Raw genomic sequence first — 16,483 nt, 5'->3', positions numbered from 1 at the left:
GTGAAGGACAGAGAAGCCTGGCGTGCTACAGTCCATGGGGTCGCAAACAGTTGAACTCGACTTTAGTGACTGAAAAACAGAGGGGAGTGGTGATAGGCTCTGAGGATGCTGAGCTATCCAGGACAGAGGTCAGGAACAGATTTCTATTTAACAGTTCTCAGTCCTTGGACTCCTTGCTGATACCGCTTCTCAATGTTAATAGCTTATTTTCTCAATTTGTTTAAGACTCTGAGTTTGTCAAAAAGTTATTAGGAATTCAAATGAGATTCCTCCAAAGTCCCTTCTTCCCTTCAAGATAGCTCACGGTTCTGTCTTTGGGGACAAAAGAAGGAACACAACCCCCAACTCTGCAAGACATAACTAACAAGCTGAATATCTAGGTAAAAAATACCCTGTATGCGAGATAGCAAAAGAGACACAGATGTATAGAACAGTCTTTTGGACTCTGTGGGAGAGGGAGAGGGTGAGATGATTTGGGAGAATGGCATTGAAACATGTATAATATCATATAAGAAACAAATCGCCAGTCTAGGTTCGATGCAGGATACAGGATGCTTGGGGCTGGTGTACTGGGATGACCCAGAGGGATGGTGTGAGGAGGGAGGAGGGAGGGGGGTTCAGGAATGGGAACACGTGTATACCCGTGGCGGATTCACGTTGATGTATGGCAAAACCAATACAATATTGTAAAGTAAAAAAAAAAAAAAAATCATTCCACTAAATAAGTCAGTTTTGACACGGACACGATCACCAACCAAGTAGGTCCCTGGTAGAAACTGAACAACGATACCTACCTCTGAGTAAAGCACTTACCAACAGCTCTACATCTGTTAGGACCTGTATTCACAGCTCTCCCTTCAAATTTCTCGCCCTTCCCTGATTCAGAAAAAACATGCCATGTTCCCACCCACTCCCTCCTGGGGAACAGAGTTTCTCTGAAAGCTTGATCAAAGCAGAGAAGCTAGAGGGAGTAGAAAGTTGTTAACTTGATTTTTTTCCCCAGTCCGGCATCCCTTCTTCCATCTTTTTGTAAGAGCACCCCAGCGTTCTCTTGGGGGAACCAACTCTACATTCCTTCCATGGGTTTCAGGTGGACTTGTCATCAGCCACTGTACCTAGGAGATGGCATGTGACTACTCATGCCTCCAGCATCAGTAACAGGCTCAGAGGTGCGCCTATCCCAAAGCTGAGCCCAGCGACAAGGGTGGGCTAACCCAAGTTGAACCAATGACAAGGATCAGCCTAACTCAAGTTAAGCCAATGACTGGACCAGAGGTGGGCCTAACCCAAGCTGAGCCAGTGACAAGGATGGGCCTAACCCAAGCTGAGCCAATGACTGGATCAGAGGCGGGCCTAACCCAAGCTGAGCCAGTGACAAGGATGCAAGCTGAGCCAGTGACAAGGATGCAAGCTGAGCCAGTGACAAGAATGGGCCTAACCCAAGCTGAGCCAATGATTGGTTCAGGGGTAGACCTAACCCAAACTGAGACAGTGAGTGTCCAGGCCCAGGTCTTTCAAAGAGCTATCAAGAAAGAAACTCTCTGAAGGTGTAACTAACCTTAGTATAATGATAATTTCACAATATATACATATCCCAAACCACCATGTGCTACACCTTAAACTTACACTGTGTGAGATGTCAATTATATCTCCGTAAAGCTGGGATCCGTGGGCGATGGAGTGGAGAAGAAACTCTCTTTCCATCAGGGTTCATGGTGGTCATCTCTCTATCACAAGGGAGGAGCCTGCCTGAGAATGAAGCCAAAACAAGAAAGCAGGGCCAGGAGGTGGACACCTGGGTCCAGTCATCCCTGACTGAAGCTGAGGAGGGGTAATCAACTTCCTTTCTTGGTTGTACCAGTTAGGCCTGGATTTCTGCTGCCAGAGAGGCCTAATGAATGTCAGGAGTGAACGATCTTGTTTGCTGAAAGTAGAAAGGATAAGAGCACCTAGAATATAGATAATAATAATTACCACGGTGACAGGCAAGGGCAAACCTAATTCTGGTAATCCCTGCTCAAGCCACAAGCTCTAATGAGCCCAGAGCTCATCTAGTATGAGGTCACCAGACAAACGTCTACAGTGTTAAGAGCCCAGAGCCCACGCAATCGTGACTGAGTGCTGTGTGGCCATTGAGGACTGTGTGGACAGGCTCAACGGCACAGCATCGGGGGAACTCTGCGTACAGGAGGCTGAGAAAGTCAGGAACCAGGAACAATGAGAGTACACTGACTTTTCCTGCTGCTTGGAAAATGCTCATGTTCAAGTTCATCATCATGAGTCCCTGCCTACTTCTCTAAACATTTCCTACAGCCCTGCTCCTCACCTGCTTACGCTGCAGTCTTCTTTCTGTTCCTTGAACATACCAAGCATGCTCCCACTTCAGGGCCTTTGCACTGGCTGTTCTCTCTGCCTGGAATGCTCCTCCTTCAGATCTCTGCCCGCAGAGTCCCTTCTTGCCATTCAGACCTCAGCTGAACTGTCTTCCCTAGAGAGACCTTCTCTGAAGATCCCACCAAATACCTCCTCCAGCCCTTCACTGCCACATTAATCCCTGCTTCATTTTATTTCATCACTTTATGAGTTGTGTTTCTGTTTTATCTGAAAAAGTTCGCTTAAAACTCAACATTCAAAAAATACAGATCATGGCATCTGGTTCCATCACTTCATGGAAAATAGAAGGGCAAACAATGGAAACAATGACAGACTTTATTTTCTTGGGCTCCAAAATCACTGCAGATGGTGACTGCAGACATGAAATTTAAAGATGCTCCTTGGAAGAAAACCTATGACAAACCTAGACAACATATTAAAAAGCAGAAACATTACTTTGCCGACAAAGGTCCGTCTAGTCAAAGCTATGGTTTTTCCAATAGTCACGTACATAGGTAAGAATTGGACTATAAAGAAGGCTGAGCGCCAAAGAATTGATGCTTTTCAACTGTGGTGTTGGAGAAGAGTCCCTTGGATTGCAAGGAGATCAAACCAGTCAACCCTGAAGGAAATCAGTCCTGAATATTCATTGGAAGGACTGATGCTGAAGCTCCAATACTTTGGCCACCTGATGCAAAGAGCTGACTCATTAGGAAAGACCCTGATGCTGGGAAAGATTGAAGGCAGGAGCAGAAGGGGATGACAGAGGATGAGATGGTTGGATGGCATCACCAACTCAATGGACATGAGTTTGAAAAAGCTCCAGGAGATGGTGAAGGACAGGGAAGCCTGGCGTGCTGCAGTCCATGGGGTCACAAAGAGTCAGACACAACTGAACGACTGAACAGCAACAACTGGAATATAAGTTTTGAACACAGGGATCCTCACCATTTTTTTTTCCCCTAAATTCCCAATGCCATGAATAGTGTCTGGCACATAAAAGGCATTCAATAAATGCTTGCAGAAGAAAAGAACACAGGGCGACATAGAGGCTGACCACTCACTGGAAGGGGATGTGAGACTAAGGCAAAGAAGCAAGAGACCCTCTGAAGGCTAGTTTTTATAAATCCCTAGGATACTTAATATGTATCTGCGTGCTCAGTCACTCAGTCATGTCTGACTCTTTGCAACCCCACGGACTATGGCCCCCCCAGGCTCCTCTGTCCATGGGATTCTCCAGTCAACAATACTGAGTGGTTTCCCATTTCCTTCTCCAGGAGATCTTCCCGACCCCAGGGACTGATTCTCTCTTGCATCTTCTGTATCAGCAGGCAGATTCTTTACCACTATGCCATCTGGGAAGCCACCCACCATACACACCTGATCTTAGCCAAATGGCTGAGAAAGGGACTTAACAGGATGGGGAAAAACCTTTCTCGCTCAGCACCTGAGTGGCATCTCATTGATGGGAAGGGGCTGAAGGACAGGGTGTCATGTTGGAAACTACCCACTTCCCAGGTTTTCATGATAAGGAATATTCAGTACAGTTACTGGAGTTTTAATAACCTTCATCCTGCAGCCTTACCGAAGATGAGTTTCAGAAAAGGGCACTGTTATCATGGCCAGCGAGGCTTAGGACTTAAGCCTCAGTAAAGAAATGAAATTGAGCTGTTTTAGGAGGCGCTTCCACTGGGGCTCTAATTACAACCCCTGCATTTTAAAAACACCCCTGAGGGAAGAAGAAGACGATGCTCAGGGCTAAGAGGAAAGAAATAACAGCTCAACTTCATTTTCTTCTGAAACACCACACTTAAAAATCTAAACTTTTATTTTTTTCCACTTGCAAATATCTCAGAAAAGTTCTAAAAGGCATTCTTGTCTGCCACAGACAGCAGGCAAGATGACTGGCAAAGGTTCCCCTTTCCCAGCATTATTTACTCAAGTTTATCATCACCTTCTGTTTGTGGGGTGCTAGGCATTTAATACATCATTTCCAAACAACTTGACCCTTTCTGTTTACCTCTAAGATGCTGGAAAGTGTGTGTGTGTGTGTGTGTGTGTCTGTGCACATGCTAAGTCACTTCAATTGTGTCTAACTCTTTCTGATCCTATGGACTGTAGCTCACCAGGCTCCTCTGTCCATGGGATTCTTCAGGAAAGAATACTGGAATGGGTTGCCATGCCCTCCTCTAGGGCCTCTTCCTGACCCAGGGATTGGTAAGGCAATCACTGGGCTTCTTGGGAAGCTGGAGCAGAAACATTACATGTCTTGCCCATCAAACCAGACCCAAATGCAAGGGAGACTTTGAATTCAAATTCAAGGTCTCTTTGGGGTTGCCGATAGACTGCATAAAAGTCAGATTCAGTTTTTGGGCCAAGCAGTCTTTTAAAAGGCACTGTGACAGGCAGGCGTCAGTGCGTAGTCATAGCATACACAACTTTATACCCACTGTCTTGAAGCTGGATAATGCATGCATTTATTGCATCTGTGTCAAGAGACTGAGCTTGCTAACTTGCATTCTCAATACACCATCCTGCCGCATCCTGTCCCAGCAGCTCTGTGGGCAAACCTGCTACAGCATGCAAGCACAACCTGGGATCTAGTGGTCCCAGAGGTATTTATTTTCTGTTTTGGATAACTTAGATCTATTACTCTTACAAAAACGTTTCAGCAAGATTTTTTTTTTTTTGGCATGTTTTCCATGATCAAACTTATTAAGAAAGTCTGAAAACACACTTGAGACACACACCTTTGATTTCAAAACTCTAGAAAAGACAAAGCAGTCTTTCTCAGCTCTCCTCTGAGTGAAGAAAGCCAGCACAGCTGGTCAGGAGCAATCCACACCTACAAACCATCAGGGATTAACTTCTCCACCCCAAGCACACTCCTTCCCAATCAAAACACATGGGAGAGGGAGAGAAAGAAGCTGCCAAAGGCCAGCACAGGCTCCCACAGCTTCCACTTTATGACGCAGGCTTTACATTTTGCATAAGTGACATCACTGGGGCAAAATCAGTCAAGAGTCAGCAAGTCTGACTTCTGTCTCGGTGCTTTCAAAGGCTGAAATGATCTACCCACAAAAAAAAAAACCTCAGCAGGCATGCAAGGACATATGCTCAAGGGTGTACACCATCACTGAGGGTAATGATGAGGGGGAGCTGGAGAAACTTAACTGAAGACTGATTGGAAAACTGTGCAGTTAAGAATTAAGAGTAATGATATGGAAGAAAGTTTATGTTAAGAAAGTGCCCTTTTTCTAGTGTGTAGCACAGGAACTCTGCTCAGTGTTATGTGGCAGCCTGGATAAGAAGGGGGGTTGCGGAGGATGGCCACATGTACATGTATGGCTGAGTCCCTTCGCTGTTCACCTGAGACTACCATAATGGTGTTAATTGGCTGTAGCCCAATACAAAAAAAAAAAGTTTAAAGTGTAAAAAAAGAAAAAAAAGTGCCATTTTTGTTTGCAAATGTACCTTCCGCTGTGTACATAAACAGAAAGGGTCTGGAAGGAGGTACCAGAATGGGAGTAAGGCAGACACTAAGATGAGAACTTGTTCCTGACCCCTACTACAATAAACGTTTTTTACAATAAGCATATATTGCTTTTGAAATCTTAAGGAGCTTAAACGTGAACAACAAAAAACCCAGAAAGCTACTGTCCAAGGAGAATTGTATGCTACTGAACCAAGATGCCAGAGAGGGAGCTTTTCCTACAGTGGTGTATTCTCCTCCATTCCTTTTCAAACATTTCCCAACACCTACTAAGTACTAGGCACTGCTCAGGGTGGCAGACCCAAAGCTCTCGAATCAGGATGAGGTGCAAACACTGAACCAGTTGCAGACACAAACTTTGTGTCTACCAGCACGGTCCTGTTAGGGAATTATCTTGTGAGCAAAGGGAGTGCAATCTCTCTGGCCTTGCACGTTCTAAACCAAAAGAACACACTCCGGAAACAAAAATAACATCCTAACAGAATAAGCAAAGTTAAGAAACTATTATCCAAAATGGGATAGAACACACCACTGAGAGGCCTCTGACACTTTAGGAGCATGGATCATCTGCATCTAATCTGACACAAAAGACACACCAAGAGGAAAAATTTAAGTTTCAAAAGTGGTGAAATACCCATGGTGGAGGTGGGGAGGTCAGGACTGGTCAGAGATTATATAGTAGGTGGCTCTGAGAGTCCCAGGACTACAACCCAGGGATCAAACCCAGGCCTCCCGCATTGCAGACAGACGCTTTACCGTCTGAGCCACAAGGGAAGTTCAAAGGACCCTACCCACATCCTATGCTTCCCCGGTGGCTCAGATGGTAAAGAATCCGGCTGCAATGTGGGAGACCCGGCCGGGGTGGATCCTGGGTTGGGAAGATCCCCTGGAGAAGGAAATGGCAACCCACTCCAGTATTCTTGCCTGGACAATCCCATGGACAGAGGAGCCTGGTGGGCTAGAGTCCATCAGGTCACAAAGATGTGGACACAACCGAAGCGACCTTAGCACGAAGCATACACACGCAACTCACTCACACACACACACACACACACACCCTACAATGCCATCCTTTCCTAGAATACATCAACAAAACTCACAGAGAAAATCAGAAATTTCTGTACAGCACAGGCTGCATAGGCCATTTCTTTAGAAAGGAATTTAAAGGGACCTACAAGTAGAGAGAGTCACAGCCAGGTACAAACCCTGGACCAAGAAATCAGGGAAGGTCAAGCCCTCAGGAGACAATGAACTTGAGAGGACTGGAGAAGATAACCTTAGGTTCCCCCAAAAAAGCAGTGCCCAGAGGGGTTTCCTATGACCTCAGAGAGGCAGGTAAGCCCAGTCACCGCATTCAAGCTCTAGAAGAAGCGTTTTCATCCTTTATCCAACCCTTCCCCAAAGTGCTGTCAGAGGAAATCTGAACCGTCCTGCAGCAGAGATCTAAGAAAGGCGGAGGGAACAAGACCTTTCCAAACACGTTCCCAAAGGGAGCGGTGTGCCAAGGAGGGGGTAGGTTTTTGGAAAGAGGCCTCCGCCGAGAGTGGCAGCGGGGTGGGGACTTGGGCGAGCATGGGGACGGCGGGGGGCTACGAGGACGGAAAGGGAGGTGGTGGCAGCAGGAGGAAAGGGCGAGGGGTGCGGGGCAGAAAACTGAGCGAGAAGGGAGACCAGGGGACTCTAGGAAGGATGTCGGGGTGGCGGGGGGTGGAAGGGAACAGGGCAGAGCAACCGGGCTCCGGGGACCCGGGACGAGCAGGGCAGAAGGGCCCAGGAAGTCAAGCAGGGAGGGGAGGGCAGTTGGGTCGCAGAGAGGCGAGCGCAGAAAGAGAAAGAAAGTTGGCGAAAGGGTGAGGAGCTGGGGGCGCAGGACACCAGGGTGGGAAGGCACAAAGTTAGGAAGGGAGGCTCCGGAGAAGGGAGATTTTTTGAGCTCAGCGCCAGGGAAGCGACGCCCAAGTGAGGGGCGCGCCAAGTTCCCTGCACCGCGCCGGCCGGTGGTCCCGAGAGCACACCGGGCGCCGGGAGGGCAGAAGAGTTTCCCCGCGGCCGTGGCGATGATGAGGACGGCGGCGATGGCAGCCTCCGAGCAACCCCTACCCCGGGGGCCGCAGCTCCGCACTTACCGGCTCCGGCTCTGCGGACCAGCGGCAGCAGCGGCGGCGGCGGCGGCGGCGGCGGCGGCGGCGGCTGGGGGGCGGTGCAGCCCGGGGCCTCCGGCCGCCGCCCCCGCCCCCGCGCCCGCGGCCGGCGTCGTCCATTGGCTGCCGCGCCCCGGGACCGCGTCCCCCGCGGCCAATCAGCGCCGAGCAGCGCCTTTTGGAAACTTTTTTCCTCAGGTCCCGGGCGCGGCGCGGCCACGCGGCGGCCCTAGGCGGGCTGGCGGGAGGGGTTCTGGGAGGCTCCTGCTGCTGGGCAGGGTTCTGGCCGAGCTTGGAGGCTGCGGGCTGCTCCCTAGACACCGGGGGGGAACTGGCTTGGACTTGCGGGCCACCTCAAGAAAATATGACTCCCTGCCCTTGATCCCAATTGCGTTTTCCTGTTCTTGGATTTTCCCCGAAGCAGATGGAAGAACAAAGATCTACGTCCGCTTAGAGTAAGCAATGTCCCAGGTCCTTCCCAGAACTTTACAACCAGTATAAAAATTTCGACATCATTATCTTCTGCAAAGGCAGCAAAGCTCTTTTATAGGAATTTGTTTTGGAGCCTGGCCTTGAATCCTGTTCAGTCAGTTCAGTCGCTCAGTCATGATGCGACCCCATGGACTGCAGCACGCCAGGCCTCCTGTCCATCACCAACTCCCGGAGTTTACTCAAACTCATGTCCATTGAGTCGGTGATGCCATCCAACCATCTCATCCTCTGTCGTCCCCTTCTCCTCCTGCCTTCAGTCTTTTCCAACATCAGGGTCTTTTTCAATGAATCAGTTCTTTACATCAGGTGGCCAAAGTATTGAAGCTTCAGCTTCAGCATCAGTCCTTCCAGTGAACATTCAGGACTGATTTCCTTTAGGACTGACTGATTTGGTTAGGGCAAGTTAACCTCTGTGATTTACTTTCCTCATCTATAAAATGGGATTTGTGATAGGATTTACCTCTAGGATAATGCAGAGATGAAATGAGTTCACTTAGCATTTGTAAAACGTTTAGGACAGTGCCTCAGCACACAGTTAAGTACAATCTATGCAGGAGTAGAAGGGGGCAACAGAGGATGAGATGGTTGGAGAGCACTATCGACTCAATGGACATGAGGTTGAGCAAACTCTGGGAGATAGTGAAGGACAGGGAAGTCTGGCATCTTGCAGTTCACGGGGTGGCAAAGAGTCGGACACAACTGAGCAACCGAACAACAAAAAATGTAGGTAGTGATCATGATTCTTTTTTTTACTGGTCCCTGGTAGCTCAGTAAAGAATCTGTCTGAAATGCAGGAGACCCAGGTTCGATTCCTGGGTGGGGAAGATCCCTTGGAAAAGGAAATGGCAATCTGTTCCAGTACTCTTGCCTGGGAAATCCAATGGCAGAGAAGCCTGATGGGCTACAGTCCATGGGTGGCAAGTGACAGACACCACTTTGTGACTAAACCACCACCATCTGTGTCAGGCATAATACTAATTTCTTGATGTGGGTTTCATAGCAGTCCTACTTGTTCACCAAGTAGGTTTATAAATTTTTACTGAGCACTCACTTATAGCACAATAAATATCAGACAAGACACCTGTCTTCAAAGGGCTTGTAGTAGTAAGAAAGTACACTAAATCAGCAAACAGAAAATGTGAAATAATTTCAGATGCTAATTAGTGCTATGAATAAAGCAAGGTCATGTAATAGAAAGGGGCTGGGAGAGGTCCCTTCAGATAGAATGTCAGGAAGGCCAGGAAGGAGCTGAGACCCAGATGATGAGAACCACCGGAAAGCACTTTTATTGTATTCATCTTAAAGATGAGAAAGCAAGAGTGTAGGAAGTTTAAATGCATTGCCCAAGGTCTCACAATTAGTAAACAAATCAGGTTGTAAAGCTGGGTATGTTTGACTCCTAACCAGTGTTCTTTGTCACGATACTGGAGGCAGAGAGATCTTAGCTACTTTGAGGCCTCTGACCAGACATGGAATCCCTCCTGTAGCCCCGCCTCGGTTAAGAATGGCCTTGAATTCCTCTTTGTTGTTGTTTAGCCACTCAGTCACTTCCACCTCTTTAGCAACCCCATGGGCTGTAGCCCACCAGGCTCCTCTGTCCGTGGGATTTTCCAGGCAAGAATATTGGAGTAGGTTGCCTTTTCCTTCTCCAAGGGGTCTTCCAGACCCAGGGATGGAACCTGTGTCTTGGGGTCTCCTGCATTGCAGGCAGATTCTTTTACCTCTGAGGCACCAGAAAAGCCCTAATTCTTCTTTGACTCCTTGCTAGTTCCTGAAAGAAGCTCAGAGACACAAAAGGGATCTACCACCTACATCAACAGGATTAAGGAAGGTATCAAAATGTCTTTTAGGAAACATCCATCCTGGCCCCAGATGCTAATAAATGATTTGCATCCTCTTGTCACTTTTGCTCTGTCCTTTCCAGAACCTCACCATTCTGTGAGGTTTCTGGGAGAGAATAATCACCACCACCGCACCCCCCCCCCAACCAGTTAATATAAACTGAAACACACCTTGATGACTTTATCAGTACTGACTAAATGACATTATCATTTAAACTACTTGGTTTTCAATTTTCTTCATTTTTTCCATTAAAAATAAAAAGACATTGAAATGATTATCATTAAATTTCTCTCAGGAGTATGTTTAGATAAACGGGTTTGTTATTAGGTAAAACCTTGAAAAAAATGAAAGGGAAATTTTGGTGTACTTAAAAACTTTGTTCTCTTTGTTCAATTTGTTTTCCTTGGAGCGTTCAGATATTAATGAGCAGAAAAGCTGGGTTTCTCTTGCTTAAATCCTTTCATCATAATTTATCATTTCAAAGCACTAACCATAAGGTAGAAGTAGCTGGAGGAGAAACGCCTTTTGTGGCAGCTAGATTAATTTAGGAGCTGGATTGAATGTAACAGCCATTTAAGTTGCACAAAAATGAATCTTAGTCTTGGTTTCATAAAGATTATAATATGGACAGGGCAGGTAACTGAGAGGTACTCAAGAATTTGCCCAGCAAAGAAATAGATTCACAGAGGCTATGCTCGAGAAAACATATCTTAAGAAAAATGTTAAAAAAAAACACACCCTTTCACAAGCATCAAATTACATGTTGATGCATAATTGTGTTTCCAAGGGCGAGTGTAGTTTAGGCTAGTTTTCTACAGGAAATAATAAAGAATCATATCTTTAAAAACTATTTGTAATTCAAACTTTTCATTAGCCTTCCATTTAGTATGATTGGTTTGTTTTTATTTACTGTATTTTATTTACCTGTTAACAGCAGGCACAGCTCTGGCAATGTCAGACATGTGTCTGCTCTTTATTTTATGGCTAAACCTTTTTTTTTTTAAGCAATTAAAAATTTCATAATTATTTTGCTTCCTTTTATGTTTTTAGTTAATACTATCTGTATTCAGAGATACTAGAAAGAATGAAAAGGAGGGAAAAAATACCTCGTTGAGAAGCGAATTTTTGGTACTCTGAAAAAAATGCTAGAAACAGAGTTGTTTTTCATCTGTCTTAATTCCCACTTGGGGAATGCTCCCCACACACAGACACAATGAAGATTTACTCAGCAATAATAAATACCTGAGCAGGCAGATGATGTGTGAACTTGTCATCAGCCTTCTGGAAAATGGACTACCAGTACAAAGGGTTCTTCAGCTACGTGTTTGATCTTGCCCTCCACAATGCCTGTCTACAAAAAAAAGTCTACAAGGATGTATTAGCTTCCCTGAAATCTCCCCTACTTAATGTGGATTGCCTAATGAGGTTGCCTCACATTGCATACTAAAGAGAGAAAAAAGTTCTCTTTGGGCCATTTTTACCTAGTGATCCCTTTGCAAGGTTAACCTGTTTCTTAGCAAACTTCAGAAATAAACTTTTACACTGCATTCGACTACTTCATCCTAAACTATGTCTAGATTTAAATATGTGCTTTGTTTTTCTCCTAATTTGCAACAGGAAATAGTGAACAGCTGACAGTTGCAAAAAAGTCTGTTTTGCCTACGTAAAAAAAAAAACTTACAATTTCAAATAAAAGTAAAGAATGTGCAGCCAAAACCCAAAACACCGCCCCCCACCCAAAACACCCCAAACATGGCAAATCTAGCCACTAAAACATAAGCGGTTCCTGGCTTCACAAGGATTTTGCAATTATAAATCTCCTTTTGCTCGCCCAACCGATCCCTGGAAAAGTATTCATTTGTAACGAGCTTTGGACAAGGACTTTAAAAAATCTTTTTTTTTTTTTTTTTTTTTTTTACTTAAGTCACGAGGACCTCTTAATTGTTGGTGACACAATCCAGCCTAGTCTTCGTACAGGCTTTATTTTTGCCAGCCGGATCACAATTTCCCGAGGAGCCCTGGCGGCCCGAAGGACCTCGCGGGAAGCCCAGTTGGCAGTTATTTTTATTTTTTTCTGCTCGCCACTAGGTTGCACTAGATGAAGGATGCTATAACAAACAGGAGTCATTTAGTTTAGTTTTTCTTTTTTTAAATAGGACCATCACGTGACAAGAGCAAGTAAGAGGAAAAATGCCAAACCATCGGGTTTTTCTTCGAAATCCCTCTTAAATCGCCTTCCCTCAAAAGACCCAAAGGGCTCAATGGTATCAAATCCCGGTTGGCAGCTTTTTTTCCCTGGGTTCCGCCTCACAAGCACCCTAATTCTCCTCTTTGAGGTTCCGTTCCACGCCACAACGATAAGCCAGGATCAAAGCCTCCATAAACTGGGGGTTTTCGCCAAAAAAGCCGAGGTAGCCCCCCGGGAAGGTCCCTATTTAGAGGTTTATCGGGAGGGGACTGAGCCTGACGAGGCTGCAGGGCCGCGAGGCCCCGCCCCCCCCGGGGTTCCCAGCACGCCCCGCGCGGGGAGGACGCGGCGGCGGGGGAGGGGCGGAGGAAGGGGCGGAGCCATGAGGAGAGAAGGGCGTCGGTTTTGCGACAGGGGAGGCGCGGTGCGGAAGCGGAAGTGGAGGGTGCGCTTGGCGGCGGCGGCGGGAGCTGCGGAGTCGGGAATCAAAACAAAGGGCCTGGGGGGGGCGGGGGGAAGGCGGCGGGGCCGGAATGTGAGCGGAGGTGGGGCCGGCGGCTGAGGTGAGTTTGCTGGCAACCCTGGGAACTTGCCCCCGACCCGCTTCATGCTCTGGGCACCAGGCTGGAACGCGGGAGTGTGTCCCCTCCTGCCTATTGCCGGCGGGGGTGGGGGAGGTTGGCTAGACTGGGGAGAAGCCATGGGACCCACCCGTCAGGCCCCCGCCAGAGGTTCGAGTTGCCTTCCTTTCTGGTCAGTTCACGACTGTCATTGTAGCGTTGCTGCTGCCTTTTGAGAGTGTTTGGCTCCCTGACTACACTTGTCTCATTTCTCCCTTGAGGGCCCTTCCAGGTGTGGAGAGCAGCCTTTCTAGAGGAGTGTGTACTGTTGGAAGTTTAAGAGAGGAAGAGAAGGGCTAGTGTTTTTGCAACCACCTCAAACGTTTTGCACCCTCCTCGGTCTATCAACACTCCCTAGAGTGCAGCCTTTGGCTTGACCTAGAGCACTGAGTTGTCTTAGGGTTGAGTCACTCCCGCAGATTGTATTGTGGCACTGTGACACACTTTTTAGTTTCCGTGGCACCTTTCTGATACTACCTAGAGCTTTCCAGTTACATCGTTTGCACTTTCCAACATCTCTGAGTATAAATATTCTGTTTTGCATACAGGGAAGTTGAAACGCAAATTGTCGTCCTAGACGTTTATTAAACTCTTCATTCATGAATTACTGATGTGTGCCAGACAGTGTCCTAGGTGCAGGAGATACAATAATGAATTAAAAAAAAAATACTATCCTGGAGTTTATATTTAAGTGAGGGAGACATAATAGAAGCAAGCAAATAAGATAATTTTAGAAAGAAGAGCTGTGAAAAGCAACAGAAAAACTCAGGGATGGGATGGGTAATACTGGGTGTTGAGGACTAGACTAGGTGTGGAGAGAAGGCCATTGCTAAGTTTTCTGCTTCGTTAGTGTCGTTTAATCATATGAAGGTGCTGCTGTTATCAGACCTATTTTACACCTGGGATCTGAGGTTCAGAGAACTTGTGCGTTGTCCGGATCTGCACAGATGGGAAGCAACAGAATTGGGGATAATACGAGGACAGCCTGATGTCACAGTCTGCTCTCAAGCACTATCTGAATTCCTTGAAGACTGAGAGAGAATGGCGGCAGTGAGATGCTCACTCAAATGACGAAACAGAAGTTGCTTTGACCCCCAAGTTGCTATGACCAAATTACTTATCATTCCCAGGAGCATTTAGGAAAGTTTCTGGGTGCACATTTGTACTAATATATTTTACTTTCTGTTGCTTGCGTTGGATGATACCAAAGGTACCTTGGTTGTGTGGGAAGAAGTAGATAAGCCTGGTTCTCTCTGTTTTCTATGAATAATTATGTGATTTGGGGCAAATTCCAAAACTTCATTAAGCCTCTGTTTGTTGTTGTTCAGACAGTAAGTTGTGTCTGACTCTTTTGTGACCTCATGGACTATAGCCAGGCTTCTCTCCCCATGGTATTTCCCAGGCAAGAACACAGCAGTGGGTTGCCGTTTCCTTCTTCAGGGGATCTTCCTGACCCAGGTATCGAACCAGTGTCTCCTACATTGGCATGCAGATTCTTTACTGCTGAGCCACCAGGAAAGCAAGCCTCTTTTTCCTCCTCATTAAAAATGTGGCTGATTTCTCCCTTGGCTTTCACACACATTTACTGTGGGAAAAAAGATGACATAAATGGATTGTATTTTCTGGTTGTTTCCATCATTGTATCCCTTGTGTCAAGCACAGGCCTACTACATAGCAGATATTAAGTAAATGTTGGCTGAATGAGGAAATAAATGATCTTAAGAAAAATGCTTTAGTTAGCTTCCTCTCAGAATTCGCCTTGAAGAAACTTGAGAGAGCATGTCGAAGTTGTGTGTATCACGAATATCCCAAATTCTTAGGCCCTAGAGAGGAGATTGTTGGAGAAGGCAATGGCAACCCACTCCAGTACTCTTGCCTGGAAAATCCCATGGATGGAGGAGCCTGGTGGGCTGCAGTCCATGGGGTTGCAAAGAGTCAGACAGGACTGAGCAACTTTACTTTCACTTTTCACTTTTATGCATTGGAGAAGGAAATGGCAACCCACTCCAGTGTTCTTGCCTGGAGAATCTCAGGGACACTGGAGCCTGGTGGGCTGCCGTCTATGGGGTCACACAGAGTCGGACACGACTAAAGTGACTTAGCAGCAGCAGCAGCAGAGAGGAGATTGTTAGGGGATATGAGATCTGTATTTGATAGAAAGGACAAGTACCTTAGTTTATTACCATTGTTGCAGTAACTTCATCTCTGTCTCCAGATTAGCTCTGGGTTTTGTAGATGAATATCTGCTTTATTCATTCCCTCATTCAATAAACATTTACTTAGTATATACTATGTAGAAGGCTGTGCTTGGCACAGGCCATATGGTAATGAAGACAAACAGATGGTGGGGTCCTTTATCTGGTTTTCTTTATTCCACAGTAATGCCGTGAGGTGGACAGGGGAGAAATTATGGCAGATTTGACAGAGGAAGAAAATAAAACTGAAGAAGTTTTGTAGTTTCCACATAAGGGCCAAATTGTAAATATTTTTGGCTCTGTGGGCTGTGTAGTCTCTATTGCAGAGAATCAGCTCCACAGTTGTAGTGCAAACACAGCCATAGAACTTAAATAAACATGGCTCTGTCTCAAAACTATTCATAGACGCCGAAATCTGAATTTCATATAACTTTGTCACAAAATATAATTGTTTTCTCTTGATTTTTCCCCAAGGATTAAAAAATGTGAACTATATTCTTAGTTGGCAGGCCATTTAAATACAAGCAGTGGGCTGGTTTGGGCTATAATTTTAGGCCGTAGTTTGCCTCCCCCCCTGTTTTATGTGATCGGTTTTCCTATAGCTTAGACATAGTGCTTACACGGACAGAGTGCTTATAGTGACTATAGAAGTGACTTCTCTTCCCTCACCCTACTATGTAGATGTTCCAGTCTCTTGATAAGAAAATCTTATCAGAGATAGAGCTAAAGGAAATTCTTTTCTATATGCCCAGAAATTTCTGAAAGATAAGTTAATGACCTCAAAATGGCCATTGTCCATAAGAGGAGGGGGTGGTGGTTGGGGTTTGGTGACGAGAGCTTGGAAATGAGGTTCAGTCGTCCTTATCACTGGCAGGCTGCCTCCACGCCCAGTGGCTGCTATTGATTGCATCTGCTTTTATTGTACTGTTTAAAGACTTGTAGAGTGTTGCTCTGGAGTAGATACAGCACATCTGGGACTTGAGATGTGTCTGTTAGATTTTTGGTGGCATAGCAGATTCTACTTTCATAATAAGCAAACTGAGAGGTTGGTTCGATTTGTTCTGTAGCCAGATCAAATTCAGAGTCCACAGAGGTCACTTAATTTGGACCGTCCATACTCAATATCAAAGACACAGTGA

General features: G+C 46.2%; 2 protein-coding genes across 4 annotated transcripts in view; one reads left to right on the top strand and one right to left on the bottom strand.

Moving 5' to 3' along the window:
* Nucleotides 1–8,075, bottom strand: part of NDE1 (nudE neurodevelopment protein 1) — a 35,708-nt gene extending 27,633 nt beyond the window's left edge. The window contains exon 1 of one of the 2 annotated variants that reach the window (XM_040256835.1): nt 7,993–8,075. The gene's annotated coding sequence lies outside the window, so the exon portion shown is untranslated. The remainder of the gene's footprint in view (nt 1–7,992) is intronic. The other variant, XM_040256844.1, reaches the window with a different exon arrangement.
* Nucleotides 8,076–12,961: 4,886 nt separating this feature from the next.
* Nucleotides 12,962–16,483, top strand: part of MARF1 (meiosis regulator and mRNA stability factor 1) — a 38,772-nt gene continuing 35,250 nt past the window's right edge. The window contains exon 1 of one of the 2 annotated variants that reach the window (XM_040256823.1): nt 12,962–13,092. The gene's annotated coding sequence lies outside the window, so the exon portion shown is untranslated. The remainder of the gene's footprint in view (nt 13,093–16,483) is intronic. The other variant, XM_040256816.1, reaches the window with a different exon arrangement.

This window comes from Oryx dammah, unplaced genomic scaffold, assembly GCF_014754425.2.
Source record: "Oryx dammah isolate SB20612 unplaced genomic scaffold, SCBI_Odam_1.1 HiC_scaffold_2, whole genome shotgun sequence".
Lineage (NCBI taxonomy): Eukaryota > Metazoa > Chordata > Mammalia > Artiodactyla > Bovidae > Oryx > Oryx dammah.
This window is presented reverse-complemented; position numbering and strand designations above follow the sequence as displayed.